This window comes from Tenrec ecaudatus, chromosome 17 (genome assembly GCF_050624435.1).
Source record: "Tenrec ecaudatus isolate mTenEca1 chromosome 17, mTenEca1.hap1, whole genome shotgun sequence".
Taxonomy (NCBI): domain Eukaryota; kingdom Metazoa; phylum Chordata; class Mammalia; order Afrosoricida; family Tenrecidae; genus Tenrec; species Tenrec ecaudatus.
In genome coordinates this window covers 36,272,397-36,288,106 of record NC_134546.1, presented here as the reverse complement: position 1 = coordinate 36,288,106, position 15,710 = coordinate 36,272,397, and positions in this window count along the sequence as shown.

Here is a 15,710-nt window from a genome sequence, read left to right as displayed (position 1 = left end):
GGAAGTCCTCCATGGAGTTGATTACATTATGTTAGATCATCTCATGGGAGGATCCCAGCTGAGTCAAGTTGACGTAAGACCTAAACGTCACAACCATTTAACCCCCAGTGTGGTCTGTGAATTCTGTGTGGTCGCTGCAATGGAATATTGAACTCACAAGAAAAGTAGAGAATGACGGGGGAGGAACAGCTGTTCTTAGAGTGTGTATCCGATTGGAGACCGGTGGGACGGCTACCTCCCTGCGACTAACTTGGTGCTGACGGTGACTCTCATGAGCCCCCTGAAGTGAGACAGGTTCTGACACTGTTACTCATTTTAGACACCTCACTATTCTAGCTTTGTCTTCTCTGGACTCTCTTCAGCCCCTTCTTAAATTCAAGTTCATCAAATCATCCCCTCCTCCCTTTATTGCTTTCCCACTGTTTCTAAGATGAAGATAAACTTCTTGACACATTGTTTGCCTGTATCTATTTTTCGGCTTCAGTGTGTAACACCTTCTAAATGACACTGGAAATGGACTTTCTCTCTTTTTCTCTCTCTCCAAATTTCCTCCTAAACAGCCGGGCCTTTCCCAGCAGACAAATGTTTCTCTCCTTTCTTTCCTCCAGTTAACCTGTATGCATCATTTATGACTTAAGTATCACTTCCTCAGAACACCTTCCCTTTGGCTAAAGAAAACCTGACATTCCTACCATGACCTAGGGATGAATTGGGGTCCATCTGCGGATAGCTGAGGCTACTCTGCAGTAATGGCAGTAAGCCGCTAAGAAGTGCAATAGAATATAGTGCAAGGAATTAGATGCTTGCAAAACTATTGGGAGAGTGTTTGGTGCAAATCCTAGGCTGTGCCTCCCAGAGCAACACCGCAGAAGTGGTTTACTAAGGATCTGAACAAGGCAGAAGTTGAAGAGCTAAGAGGCTCCAGGATCAGACTATCTCAATGGTCATCCGGGCTCCTGGGATCAGGAAACTGCTGTTACAGCTGTTGGTCCAGGAATAAAGCTACAGCTTGCGTATCAGAAAGCCACCTCTAGAACTTCTAGAGCCAGAGCACATTGTGTCTATAATAATCCCTGCTATCAAAGGAGACATTCTCACAGCATCTCTCCCCCCACTCAACTCAGTTCCCAATTCGTTTGACATCAATGTTTTGATTGCAGAAACCTAAGTCACAAGTAGAACCCCAGCTGTAAGGAATCTGGGAAACTAGGTTTTTCATTAGTACAGCCTTTGGTGTTGTCAGGTAAGTGAACAGCTGACAACTACAAGGTTGACTGTTCAAAGCCACTAGCTGCTCCAAAGAAGAACAATGAGGCTGTCTGTTCCTGTAAAAATGTATATCCCTGGACATCCTATGTAGGCTTGTTAAGAGTTGGAATTGACTCAGGGGCAAGGGGCAAGGGGTGGGTTGGTTGGTTTAGGTTTCAATACAGAAAGACATACCAGAAGGAGGAGGGATCATTGTTAAATAATTCAATGTACTATAGACACTACAGGGACTATGATGGCATAGTGCATTATGCACTGAGTTGCTAACCACAAAGTTAATAGTTTGATACCAACAGCTGGTCCATGGGAGAAAGACGAGACTGTTTACTCTTGTAAAGTTTTAAAGTCTTGAAAACCCAAAGGGGCAGTCCTACCCTGTCCTGTAGGGTCATTATGAGTTAGTTTCCACTTGATGGCAGTGAGTTGTAATGCACCACACCCTATAAAGCTCCGTGGGAGTTGGCTCCAGGTGCTCGCTCTCCTCCAGCCATCCTTGCCTCCTCATTAGTCTATGAATTTGCTAAGGGTACTTGTAGGCTTTTCCACGTGTAGCTTTCTTTGCCTAGAAGGCTGCTGCCTTCATAGACTGATGGCTTGTCCTCATTTTCCTCCAAGTGTTGGATCAAATGCACTTCTCTTTGAGGTTTTCCCAGACCATCCAGCACCTCGTGCAGCTGACCTAAAGGTTGCCAACCATCCCCAGAGGCGCCTCCTGGAAACGAACCTGGCAGTTTGCTTCCATAAAGATGACAGCCTAGGAAACTCTCTGGGCAGTTCTACTCTGTCCCATGGGTCACCGAGTTGAAAATGCTCAATGGTCCCCAACAACCATCACTCTCAGAGTCCCTGGGGAGTGCGAATGGTTACATATTCAGCTACTGAGCAAAGAGCTGGTGTTGGCAATCTGCCCCGAGGCTTCTTGGGGGAAAGGCCATCGACAACTTCATGCAGCACAGTTCTACTCGGAAACATGGGATTGCATGGGTTGGAATCGACTCAGTGGCAACAGGTTTGGCTTTGAGTTTTCAAGTACCCTCTCCCCTACTTAATTTTTATTCTTAGCCATTTGTACTACTTGATAAACACATTTTTTTCTTTCAGTGTCTATCTTCCCTGTTGCCTTCATTAGACTATATGATCCATGAGTCCTTCATTTACTTTATTCACTATCTATGATTCCAAATTATAGATCTTGACTCAAAGCAGGCCCTCAGAATTGTTTGAATGAATCAATGGCTTTTCCAGATTCTCCTGGCATCCTCTTAGTACAGTGTAGTATATCTCTCCATGATAGTATTTTCAGAGTTGAAATTTTACATTTATTATACAAGGTTTGAAGTCGTATGGCTCCATTTTACACATCTCCCTCTCCTGATAGAGTGTAAACTCTCAGAAGTCAGGGGCGATGTCTGCTTTTGAACGCTACTGTCCCCACCCCAAGTAAGTGCCTGATAAAGAGTGGACACTTAGTAACTACGAGAAGGATGCACGTTAGTTGACAGGTAGGGAGGAAATGGTGTGGAAGCCACATCTGAGCTCCTCTGGTTACACAAAGGAGAAGGAGAATCTAATTCCACGTTTGTCCAAGGATGATTCTTATGAGGCAGAGGTCAGACATGCCTCCGTCTTCCAACTTTCTTTACTCTGTGAAGGGGCACCCCACCCCCCAAAATAAAACAAAACCGAAAAAAGTTCCGCTGGGTGGAGCTTTCGTAGCATGCATTTTGCCCACTAGACGAGCATCGAGGAACTTGCTCTGAGTTAGTGCACCCAGTGGCATCTCCTGAGAAGGTTCTCTCTGGTCACAATGAATTTTTTTAGTAAAAGTAGTTTCACTCAAACGTTGTTTTTTTGTGATGGCCTATATAAGAGAACAGTGTGTGACTGTGAAATTTTGTTTCCTGTTCAAGAAAAATGCTGCAGAAACTGTTGTGATGTGATGTTGAATACAGCTTACAAGGACAGCACTCTGGAAAAAACTGAAGTGTACGAGTGTTTTTCTTGTTTGCCAAAAGGTGATATGTCAATTAATGACAAGCCTCGTTCTGGAAATCCATCAGCTTCCTGAATGGATGAATATGTGGACAAAATCTGTGCACTTGTGCTCGAAGACAATGGACCATTGAAGTGATGGGGAAGTTACCTGGACTGTCCTGGAGCTCAGCTCAGTGAATTTTAACTGAAGATTTGGGAATGAGAAGAATTACTGCGGAATTTGTGCCTTGGGTTTTGACTGACCAGCAAAAAGAGCCAACTGGAAACACACTGTGTTTTGAAAGAACAGATCCTAAGCGACCCAGAATTCTTTTTTTTAACCAAGGTCAAAAATCCCTGCCTTGGGCACCAACTCACTTATGCCACATTTCTAACTCCTTTAATCCCATTCTGTTTTTCTTCTTCTTCACAATTCAAAATAAGAAAAATACAAGAATCAGATTGTCCTATATGGGTCCAGAGGTAAAAGGCAGAGAAGAATGGGAACCAGGGGCAGGTAGCAAAGTTGTGGAAGTGAGAACACACCCAAAGCCAAAGGAGCTGAGGATTTTGTAAGCAGAGAAAACCAAGCATAGAACACCCTAATGATGTCTTACATAGAGAATGCTACCCTGTGTCCCCAAAAGTAAGACATTCCCCGAAAATAAGACCTACTTACAATTTTGCTTCTCGCTGAAATATAAGGCATCCCCTGAAAATAAGGCCTCCCCCAAAATAAGCCCCCCTGAAGCTACTGTAACTCTGGACTCTGACGATAGCGGCGGCTTCCCCCCTACCCCCGTGCAGCTCACTGTTGGCCGCAGCATAGCCAGAGCAGACCGGAAGTGCAAGGTCTCTTTTAATGAAACAATAAATGCGTACCGTATTCTTCCTGGAAAAATAAGACCTAGTGCATCTTTGGGAGCAAAAATTAACATAAGACACTGTCTTATTTTCAGGGAAACAGTACAGATCAGTAAAAAATAGGCACATAAATCATCTAGAGCAGTGGTTCTCAACCTTCCTAATGCCGCCACCCTTTACCCTTTACTACAGTTCCTCATGTGTGGTGACCGCCAACCATAAAATTATTTTTGTTGCTACTCCATAACTAATTTTGCTACTGTTATGAATCATAATGTAAATATCTGATATGCATAATTATATATTGTGAAATATTTCTTTCTAATTACAAATAAATGAAATTTTGTCTTGAAGCTGGTGTAGCATGAGTAACAGTCTTCACTCTGGGTGCGTGTATGTGGGTGTATCTGCATGTGGGTGGACCCACCTGGAGATGGATAGAGGAGCGGTGTGTCAGTTCCTAAGACCATAAGAAATAAGAGAAAGGTTGAGAACTGCTGATCTAGAGAAAGGGGCGAAGGATATGAATAGGTATTTCACAGGAGAATAAATACAAGTGACCAATATTCATACGCAAAGATTCTAAATCGTAAAAAATAAAATAGATGTAATTTTAAAAATTAGGAGGTATGATTGGTCTGTCCAAGGAGCCCTAGTGGCATAATGGCCTACCCATTGACCTGCTAACTGGGAGGTCAGCAGTTCAAACCACCAGTCACTCCACAGGAGAAAGATGAGGCTGTCATTCCCGTAGAGATGCAAAGTCTCAGAAACCAAAGGGTCCAATTCAACTCTGTTCTAAAGGGTTGCTATGAGTCGGAATAGATTTGATGGTGGTGGCTTACTTTGTTGTTGTCTGTTCAGAGCAGTCCTGGTGGCATAGAGTTTAAGCACTTGGTTACTTAACCCAAAGGTTGGTGGTTTGAATCTATCAATTGCTCTGGGGGAGGAAGATGTGGCAGTCTGTTTCTGTATAGACTTACAGCCTCAAAAATCCTATGGGATAATTTGACTCAGTCCTACAGGGATGCTCAGTAAGTTGTAATTGACTCAACAGTAAGGGGTAGAAGGAGAACAGTCTGCTTGCCAAAGAGAAATTTCATTAGCCTCTGTTGCTTAGGTCCAGACTAAAATGAAATGGGCGGAACCCAATCACCTTTCCAAAGTTAGATCTAGGCCAAGTGTCTTATGAGAGGATAGTTTGTTGTGTGCGCCTTTTTGAATACTTGCCTTGATTTCCCCTCCGACAAAGTCCCTGGAGGCCATATGCCCCCTCTTCTCCAACTGACTCTAGTGCAGGGCCTCTTCTCCAGCTGACTCTAGTGCAGGGCCTCTTCTCCAGCTGACTCTAGTGCAGGGCCTCTTCTCCAGCTGACTCTAGTGCAGGGCCTTCATTTTCTCACCTTCCCAGCTTCCCTCTTTTCCTTCTCGGTTTCCTCACATCACACTCACCTGGCTCTTTATTGAGAAGCTCTGGTGGCGCATTGGGATAAATGCTGGGCTGCTAACCACAAAGATAGACGTTCAAGCCCATCCCCTGTTCTGCAGGAGAGAGGAGAGAGTCTGTGTGCCCCGGGGATTTATTCAATTATCTCATATTACAACGGCACAGGACCTTCCAACAGGAGCTAAGTGGGACTTTTAGAGAGTTAAGACCTAATTTTATTCATCTCTGTATCTGCAATGTCTAACCTATGATGATTGTGCAGAAGAACTTTCTAAGTGGATGCTGGATATACTAACACACTAATGGGAGAGGCTAACATAAAGTGCTTCCCTAAAGATTGCCAACAAATAGGAAGGAGATATTTTGGGAGCAGAATCCCTAGGTGGTGCTAATATTAATCGCACTCAGCTGCTCACCAGAAAGTTGGGGGCTCAAGTCCATGCAGCGAAACCTCAGAAGAAAGGGCCACTGATCCACGTCTGGAAAATCTGTCATTGAAAACACAGTTCCAAAACAGAAAAAGAAAACAAACAAATGAACAAGCGCAGTTCCAGCCGGACAATACACACGGGTGCCTTGAGGTAGCGTTGACTCCGTGGTAACTGCTATGTAGCGAGAGAAGGGAGACTTCAAGTCTCCTTCCAGGAGAACTGCCAAGATCCCTTGTATGAAAGAGCATCCCTGGCTGTCCTGGGGCTGAAAGAGACATTTGTGGCCACATCTTGAATGTGGTGAATAAAGAAAGGAGGAGCATTTCAGGCCCCTCAGAGGTTTGCCTGTGGCGGGGGGAGGGGAATCGGGGAGGAAGGCGTATGACATAACAAAGCAAGCATTGCTCTACAAATCAGATCAGAGTCCAGTGCGCTCTGTAACCTGATTCTATCACACACTTTCAGTTTAGCCATAATATCACTATACATTTATTAAAGGGAACTTGGATCACTATTTTGAAAATGTCCTTACATATACTTCAGCAATGTTTGACCCACAATACTTTCCATAAAAGGAACTTAAATCTTTATTTTAAATACAAGCGTACATATACTTAGCCAGAATCTGCCCCATAATACTCTCCATGCCGTTTGTACTTCACAGAATGTCCGAGATATACTGTGATCTTGTTTCTAATAGCTGAATAAGCTAATCCTCCTAAAGCCACATGAGTACGCCACTGTGATGTGCTACAAAGAAGAATTAGCATGTTCTCAGTGGGCAACTGCAATAAACTACCTGCTGAGTCACTGAGCTGATCTATTTTTAATCCAATGAGCAAAACTTCTATTTGCTGTGACCTTATCTAAGTGATACCTTTTGTGGAGCTTGTAAAAACTACACCACACCAAAAATGGAGGAAATGTTCACTTTCAGGTCTCCCTGACAAAATTATTATCCTGCTTACTCAGTAAGACTTAAATACTTTGTTTTAATCTGAGATCAAATGAGGATTACCTTAATAAAGAAAGACAGGCAGCCAAGTTGTTAAAAAAAACAAAACAAGCTGAAAAAGTTTTTAAAAAATCTTACCAAAATGAGATCTCTCCTCTCTTATCTGTTTTCCTCCAGCTTGCTCTCCCTTTTGAGAATTTCTATTTGTCATAATAATAGTAGACATGCATTCCTTATGGAAGAAATTATATCCTCGTCTTACACATCCTTCTCCACTGGTTCCGGAAGGAAAGTGGCTAAAGTCACCACATGATACTGCTTTTGATAGTGCCAAGTAGATGGATTGATGGTTTTATGATTGATGGGCAAATTCTATCAAAATTGTGACACTCCTGCTGGGTTAACTGGGAGGGGAAGAGAAAAACCACAGTATTAGGCAGAAAAACAATCTTACATTTGGGAACCATTTGTTAACCATTTCCTTTCCAATTTCCACAAGAAAAGAAAAAAACACCTTATTAGATGCTAACTGAAGAAGGAGGCGCTCAGCGCTGAAGTCCCCAGTTAGTAAGTAATCTCTTACACGACAGATTTACATTGTAAAATGAGGGCAGGACGGCATTTGTTCCATCCAGTCTAAGAGCTTTGGGCTTATGGAGCTGAGATTCACCAGTGATATTTTAAATGATTTTCCTTTTAGATTTCAGGAAAATAACATAGTCCTGATACATATCCAGTCAAGAAACACGCCTTGCCAGCAGTGTGGGCTTGAAAGCATGGCTCCCGGGAGGGCATTTCCACTTTGGCGTCCCACCAACCAGCTCTTTAGGTTTCCCCATTCATTTTCTAGGATCAAGATGATCCTGAGAACTATTGGTAGTGATTTTTCAGGAAGGTAGAAGACTCTAAGGGTCCTGAAGAGTAATCCTGGGAAGTCCTATCCTTGGGATTTTTTGACGAATTCACAGTTCCACGTTGTATGGTCAACATAAATGGACCATGCTAGCTTCCTTTTGCCTTTCCCAGACATTGCACGTCAGCCTACCGCATGTCTTCTCTATTTCCTTGCCTCTGACTGACAGCCCGGTTTGTTCGGGGTGAAAAGTACCCAATTAAAAAAATATTCAGCTCCCTGGTTGCCTTGGCAGCCAAGGATGGCCCTGCAACCCAATTCTGGCAGATAAACTGTAACTCAAGTCTGTTGACGGAGTTCCCAGAGAAACTAGTGTTTTCCTGCCTGAAACGGTCACTTTCAGTTGGCCTAGGCCCTCGGTCTTTTCTCATCTCTCTTCCCCACGCCTCTTGCCTGCAACCAGGATAGGCTGGCTGTGGGTGCTCGTGGTTCACCTGTCTTGTAACCACGACGATAAAAATCACCTAAATGGATGGCAAGTGGGAAACTAGAAGGAGCTTATAGACAATCTGGAGCCAGCCCTGGCTAGTCTGTTTCAAAGGTTCCCAGATAAATCTGTCCACGGGACATGTACTCCCTGTTGGCGAAGATTTCATGCCGTCGGTAGGGTTTGATATGTCTGTGAGATTTATGACGCATCTATGGCCACCTAGACTCCACGTTGTCAATCCCAGGGGACACCCACCCTTCACACATGGTCTGCTGTGGGAGTGAATGGAGCCCCTGAAATTGGACAAGGCTGTGGCAGTCCAGGCAACAATTCTTGAGCTTTCCAGGGCTTGGAAGTCCAGGGTCTGGCCTACCTCAAAGCAATGTATGGACCTCTAATAGATAGATAGATAGATAGATATAGGACCTCTAATAGATAGATAAGTTTCAGTAAACCTGTAGTGTCCGTGTGTATGCCAACTGCACACTCGGTCCCCTTGTTCCCCAGTTTTAAATGTCTCCAAAATTCCATGTACCAGATACAGGTTTACGTTCTTGCCAGTAACTATTTTTATCATATTGCTCGGGTAAAATAGATTTCCTCATTCATAAAATGAGGCTGATAAGAATACCTTGTCCTACTTACCTAAAAATAGTTCCCTATCTTCAAAATGGGGGCTAAGGATACCTACCCCATTTGGGTTCACAGGGTTGCTCTCAGCATCAGATGTGACACGACGGGCAAGCATGTCGAAAGTCAGAGTGTCACGCACACTGTACGCCTGGCTGCTGATAGATATAGCCTTTCCTTGCCTGGGAGCCAAAGCAGGGATGAGAAAAGAGCCAGCGGTCCACCGCAGTCACGGTCTGATACCGACTAGCGTCATGAACTTCCCCCAAATGTCTGTGCTTCATTTTGTGCTGAGTCCTTTCGGCCATAGCAGTTTTTCAAGGGAGGTGGCCAAAGCCCACACAGCGGCTGTTGACTGCATTTAGAAACCTTGCCCTATGCCATTGAGTGTTGAAATGAAGAAGGTGAATTCTGTTCGCTCCTCTCCTCTCCTGCTCAGCTTCTCTTTGCTTTCTTTTGTGGCCCCTCCTTCCACAAAGGGACCATCGCTCAAAGCAGAATTGTAGATGCCCTCAGTTTCTCCTGATGCTTTCTTTTGACCTCCGAGCTTGAATGCATTTTGGTCTGACCTTTGGCATTTGCTGCTCAGACGTGAACGTGGCATTGTGGTGCGCTTCTGGAGGGTGAAATGGACGGAACCAGAGAGCTAGGTGCTTGCCCAGCTCTTGCGTGATTTCAGGTCAGGCTGATTTCGCTGGGGCTTAGTCTTTCTATCTAGGAAATGATCTCTCTAAATCCTTTTCACAGACATATACATAACAAGTAGATTGAGGAATAAACCATACCACTAATAGATTTTCTAATGGCTGAACACCACCTGAGTGGAAGCCTGAGTCGCCTCTTGGGATAGTCGGAATCGACTCCATGACAGTGAGTTTGTTGTTTTTGGTTAATGCCTTAAAAAAAATCCATAGACCTTTAACTCTGTTTGTCTTCAAGCACATTTATTCGACAAGCTAAATTAGCAATAAATTCTTTGTTTCCTCTTGTGGAACCCTTGTGGTAAGAGGTTGGTGGTTTGAACTCACCCAGTGAGTCTGGGAAAGGCCTGTGGATCTGCCCCGTGAAGACCACGACCACAAGGAGCCCCGGTGGTGTCGTGGTTGTGCGCTGGGCTGCTAACCGCCTGGTCAGCAGTTCGAAACCACCAACTGCTCTTCAGGAGAAAGATGGGGCTTTCCACTCCTGTGAGAACCCACTGAAGCTTACAGGGGCAGGTCTAGCCTGTCCTTCGGAATTACTAGGAGTTGGAATTGACACGATAGCAGTGACATGACAACCTAGGTAGCTCTATGGGACGATTCTACTCTGGCACATGGGACCACTGGGAGTTGAACAACGACTCCACGGCATCTAACAACCATCACCCTAGGTGCCACCATTGGTGCGGGACTGGACGACTAGCTGAAAGGTTGGCAGGTGCCAACTAGATGCCCTCAGAAAACAGGCATGGGAATGTTCTTCCTAAACGTCACAACCTTGGAAGCCCCAGGGAGCTGTGTGTCTGCATGGTTGGGGTTGGAATGAACTAGACAGCAACTGCAAACAAGGCTGCCAGGGCATGAACTCACATCCAGTGATTTACCTCCGCGTTCTCTTTCTTTTCTCTGTTTTTATCATTTGATTAGGGGTTCATACCACTCTTATCATAATCCATACATACAGCAGCTGTGTAAAGCACATTGTAGCATTCTGTCTCTTGTATAAAGATTGCTTGAGGAGGGAGCGGGGAGGGAGGGGGAAAAAAAAGGGGACCTGATGCAAAGGGCTTAAGTGGAGAGCAAATGCCTTGAGAATGATTGGGGCAGGGAATGTATGGATGTGCTTTATGCAATTGATGTATGTATATGTATGGATTGTGATGAGTTGTATGAGTCCCTAATAAAATGTTTAAAAAAAAAAAGATTGCTTGAGAGGAAAGAGTTATCTTCTATGACGGTGATTCTCAAAGTATGGTCTCCAGACCTTTGGGGTTCAGGAAACACTTTTAGGGAGTCCATAAAGTCAAGACCATTTTCCTGGTAATATGAGATTACCTTCTGCATTGTGTTGATATTTGCAGTAAGAGTACCAAAAAAAAAAAAAAAGGTGGGTCCAACCGCTGGCCCCTTAGCATGAACCAGGCAGTTGCACCGAAGTGTAGTGGTAGTCATTATATTGTTTACTAACTAAAAACCAAACAAACAGACAGTGCTGTCTGGTTACTCTTCCCTACCTCTAGGTACTAATCGTCATTGCACTGGGTACATACACCTCACAAACAAAATTCACGATTAAAGGGCTTATAAACAAATTGTAAGGCCAGTGTGAAATGCTCAGGGTTGAGTTGTATATCAAGCCATGTTGCAAAGTTCTGTCAAGGCTGCTAATAGATGCCCAAGGGGCATACCACTCTGCTGTACGCCTCATCCTGAAGACAGCTTACGTTGAGTGGGTGAGCCAAGTCAGCGCCCTGAGAGTCCAGAGGCCTCCCACTCCAGGAAGCCTTGGAACAAAGGCAGCAGCTCCACTTCCGTGAGTCAGCAAGGCCAACTTCCTGAAGTGCTCAGAGGCGCCCGCTCCACAAGCCAGCCGCCTGCACAGAATGACTCATCGTTACTCCCTCCGTGGGTTGGGACGTCCATCACTCTGTTCCATGCTTGGATGTTGTAGCCGTCTTCTCGATCCAGGAGGTTCGCTGCACAGGATTCGTGGCGTGGGTCCAGAGGATGTACTGTACTCCTGGCTCTTGCTGGTAATGAGAGCCCTACTCTTGCTTCTCCAGGGCTCATTTTATGCACCACAGCACGGTGGCACTCTATTGCCATTAGTCACAGGCCAGTCCTTTTCCCTACCTTCTTATCAGACCCATGCAGGGGAAAGCCCTGGTGGGATTAGAGACATTGGCTGGAAGAGCCACATTAAATAATCCACAGCCCTGCACAGACAAAACCTGGTGCCACGCAAGAATGTCCCATGCGAAGCAGTAAAAATCTGTAATTGTATTGCCTCTTGATCTGTGTGAACATGTCTTTGTGTATGTGTGTGTGTGTGTGTGTGTGTGTGTGTGTATGTCTTAATATCTGTGTGACAAATGGGAAGTGTCCATGGAAGACCAGTGCTGCACGCTGAAGATGGTGACAATCTTGAGGAAAACCATTTATGGTTTGACTTGGAGCTGAACGTGGTTGCTTTTTGCACAGAACACCGTTTTTATTTAAAAGAATTACTGATCGACAAATTAGGGCTATTCAAATTTGGGTGTCTGACATTTATTGAAAAATGAGCCAAGTGGGCCTGTCATTTCAAGGAAAACAATTGACAATATTTATATTCCAGGGAAAATGAGAATTTTGGAAAACTTATACCAGCCACTGTGAACTTGACAGCTTCTCAGTATTTAAAGACCTTTCCAATGAGATTGTTGGTGACATTAATAAAGGCCTTTTTGTTTTGTTTAATGAAATATGCCAACATCTAGGAGATCTGCATAACTCAGCGAGCCGATCGTTTCTGAGCAACCAATGCATGTGGTATACAATGGGTCTGCATGGGGAAAGTATTCACATAACGTTAAGCTAGTCAAGTGGATTTCTTTAATTCAACGGTGTGAAACGTTTCAGGCTGCCGGTTTAATTAATCTGCAAGAAACTACAACTTGTCAAACTTTGATAAAATATCAACGTAGGATATTCACAATTATCTTAAAAGACTATTGAACTCTTCCCTTTATTCAACAAACTAGCTGTATAATGCCTGATTTTCTTCGTTTGTTTCAACCAAAACCAAATAAAGTGACAAACCGAATGCAGATGCAGACAGGAAAGTCTACTTATCTTCGGTTAAACATGACATCAAAGAGATTAGCATAGCCAAACATAAAATATTCCAAGGCCCCTCACCAATTTCTTTAAAGCATGTGTTTCATTAAGTAACACATGATTAATTTCTTGTGATTTTCAATAACTTAGTCATTTTTTAATTTTTCAGTTTTGGTTTCTGATTTAATAAAAATCCATATAAACACAAGCTCTTCGAGGGCCACAAGAACTTAAAGACTGAAGAAGGTGCTGCTTTAGGATATCCATTTAAAAAAGTTTTAGGAAAGGTCATCACCTCTTCCTGGCGCCCCTTTCGTATTTTATTGCACATCCAAACCACCAGGCTGTTGTTTTGTTTTTCCTTCACTAACCCACATGAGGAAAACAGCACGCACCCCTCAGTAATGGAAGCTTCATCATGCTAGGGCAGCAATCGTGCTGTCTTAGTCACTGCTGTGCCCTGGTGCACATACAAAGCCCGGCACATAGTAGTCACTAGACATAAGCTTTGTGAACTTGAATTGAGCGGAATTATAGCATGGATCCTCAGTTCTCACCAGGCTTACCTGTGTTTTAGGATAACATCATTCTTTTTAGGGAAAGAAATGTAATTCCTTTTCTGTCCAAAATAGACTTCTTCAAAAGTATCCAAGCAAAAATTCAACTCAACAACAGCATGCGAGAACAGCCCCAGACCAGAGTCAAGGCCATCAAGTCGATGCCACTCACAGCGACCCTGAAAACACTCACAGCGACCCTGAAAACTGACCCTGTGCGCTTGCGAGACTAACTCAGTCTCGGAGTAGAAAGCCCCCTTTTTCTCCCTCGGAGGTCTGGTAATGATGACCTGGAGGTTAGCAGTCCAATACAAAACCACTACACCATCAGGGGGAAGAAACTACAAAATTCAACTCCTAGCAATGACTGTAAATGTTGATCCATAAAGACTGGGGTTGGGCTGTCTGGGTTCAAACTTTCTACTTCCACCATTTGTCATTGTGACATTTAAGAGAAGTCTTTAATCCACCGATACTCCAGCCCCCTCACGTGTAAAAGGGGAGTTTAATAATACTTATGTTGTAGGGCTATTTTGAAAATGTAATGAGTATTTTATATAAAACCATTTAGAACAGCTCTTCACTAAACTTCAATATTTTCCCCTATATTCCATAAGATGGGGGAAATTCATAAAAATCCATGTAAACATGCAAATATTATAAACATGTACACCAATGTAAACATGTATTTCTATGGTGAATACAACCACTTACTCTCCTTGACGCCATTGCTTACTGTGTTAGACTTGGTTAACTAGAGAAACAAATTCAGTGACACTCATATATGTGTAATAGAGAACTTTATATCAGGAAATAATTATGCATCAAGAAAACATCCCAGCCCAGTCCAGATCAAGTCCGTAAGTTGGATATTAGCTCATGAATTCCTCTTCAGACTCTTGCAACACATGCAATGATGCCAAATGCAGGGTGATCACAGGCCCATGGGTGGAAAGTCCTGTGGATCCAATGGCACTGGATGACTGACTCTTCAGGGGGAACACACAACTCATTTTAAAGGTGATGTAACCATGGCAGGGTGGAGGATGTTCTAAAATTGATGTGTTAATGACTACACAGTTCTTCTTGATATGATTGAACTATCGAGTGGTATGATATGTAAATTATGTGACAATAAAACTATTGAGGGAAAAAATTGAGGATGGCAAAACTTCTAAGGATCAGGAAGGCAGTTCTCAGGAGAAATCAATCCCTGGGAAAGGACATTATGCTTGTGTGTTAGTCAGGGTAGACTAGAGAAACAAATTCATAGACAGTATATGTGTATAAGAAGGAGCTTTATATATAAGAGCAATTGAATATTGAGAAAACGTCCCAGCCCAGTCCAGATCAAATCCATAAATCCAATATTAGCCCATGTGTCCAATACCAATCTATAAAGCCCTTTTCAGACTTATGAAACACATGCAATGATGCCAAATGCAGGAAGATCGCAAGTCAGTGGGTGGAAAGTCTTGTGGATCCAGTGGCAGTGGAAGCTTCTCAGCACTGACAGGGGTCTCCACACGGCTCCTTCAGCTCCAGGGCTCTAGCATAGCTCCATGTAGCTTCTTAAAAGTGATGTCTTGCAGGGAGTGTGAGTGTGTCCTGCCTCCAGCGATCTATTTATCTCCTTAGCGCCTCCAAATGACGTCATCAAACCACGACCTGACTGGCAGGCTAAACTCCACCCCATTCACTCGTAAGTCTCAAATTGACAACAGATTATATTACTACCACAGCTTGGAAAATGGTCAGTGTAAAAGTGGAAGGACCTCACTGAGAAGCATTGACACAGTGACTGTCACGATGGGCGCACACATAACAATTGTAAGGACAACGTAGGACCAGGCAGCGTTTCATTCTGTTGAGTCCTAACAACAACAGCAATATCATATCATATAAATTTCCATTTATATATATATATTTTTTCCTTGCTTCTGGCTCATAGTGATCTCTCCTCTTGGACAATTCAAGTCTACTTCACCGACTATGGAGAAGAACAGACATTTCTAGTAATAAGTGTACAGGCAGAGCAAGCTATAAAATATAGATATTAGGTGACTAATGAAAATGCCAGCAACTAGCCCTATAAAAACACGCTCATAGGCATAAAAATACTATCTAATATTTTTGAACTGCTTACTATGTGCATGATGCTAAGTGATTTCTTCCTATCCATTACACTATTGAATTCAGAGTAGAATTCTATGAAGTAGTTTAATGACCATGGCCAGGTTGCGGGTGAAGACACTGAGGCTCACACTGCTAGAGAGTGATACCGAACCCAGGACCAGCTAACTCTTTCGGCATGCTCTTAACCACAGTGCACTCTCTCCTTCAGACAAAGGAAGCAATGTAACGTTTTAAAACCAATGAGTCTTTTTGTCCGATATCTTTGCGAGGCTGCTGCGGTGGCAGCTGCTCTCTGAGCTTCCGG